This window comes from Gavialis gangeticus, unplaced genomic scaffold (genome assembly GCF_001723915.1).
Source record: "Gavialis gangeticus isolate Ggan-Ray unplaced genomic scaffold, GavGan_comp1, whole genome shotgun sequence".
NCBI lineage: Eukaryota > Metazoa > Chordata > Crocodylia > Gavialidae > Gavialis > Gavialis gangeticus.
Window position 1 is genome coordinate 102,506,912 of NW_017729022.1, and position 934 is coordinate 102,507,845.

At 54.2% G+C, this 934-nt stretch overlaps 1 protein-coding gene across 2 annotated transcripts in view; it reads left to right on the plus strand.

The window, feature by feature from the left end:
- PARVB (parvin beta) overlaps positions 1-934 on the plus strand; it is a 171,299-nt gene that overhangs the window by 608 nt on the left and 169,757 nt on the right. The window lies entirely within an intron of this gene.

Here is a 934-nt window from a genome sequence, read left to right on the forward strand (position 1 = left end):
TACACGTGTGTGTGCGTGTACACGCAGTTCCAGGTAGGTACGGCCTCACCCCCATGTGCCTTGCTGAAGTTAGCAGGGTTGGATGCAGACTTGGGTCTGTCATCTGAAACCTACTTTATATATAGGTGCACAAATATACGTACAAAATCTAGTACACACGCGTGACTTTATGTCTTTGTGTCTTTGTCTATGCACATATATACACACACAACTTCTACTATGTGTGTGTGTAGTTATACATATTCTTACATAGAAGCCTAAGTCTGTTTGTCTGTCTGTCCCTAACGCTTTATTTGCGCTCTGATTGACTGACAAACAGCCAATCAGAGTGCAAATAAGCATTGGAATAGGAGCTGGCCTGGTGGAGAGCTGGTGGGGACATGGGGGGGGTCTGCTCCCTGATGGTGGGGGCAATGGAAGTGGGGGGAGCATTGCCCCCCCTGCCCTGCTCTTTGCAGAGGGGGGCCGAGGCCACCAGAGCTAGCCCACAGCCCTTACTTCATGCAGGTGATGGTGGCAAACAGCCAATCAGAGTGCAAATAGGCATTGGAACACGGTGTGGGGGAGGGGGGCAGATCAAGGCCCTCATGGTGACGGAGGGAGTGGGGCTGGGGTAGGGGCTAGGTCTGGGGCAGGTGCTGCACCGCAGGAGCAGGGAGGGCATGGGATGGAGCTGCGACTCATCTGGGGGGTGCAGGGAACAGGGGTGGGGGCAGCTCCTGCTGCTGCACACACCCTGGGAGGCAAGGAGGGTGTGTGCCCCCAGATCTGTGTGGGACAGGGTGGCTGCTACTGGGGCTGGGGCCAAGGCTGCACTGGGCTCTTCCCAGCAGGGGCTGGGCTAGGGTATTTGCTCAGGGTTTGGAAAAAGACTGCAGGATATGAATTAACCCTTTATTGTTTATGTGTTGTTTGTTTGGTAACTTAAGTTGTG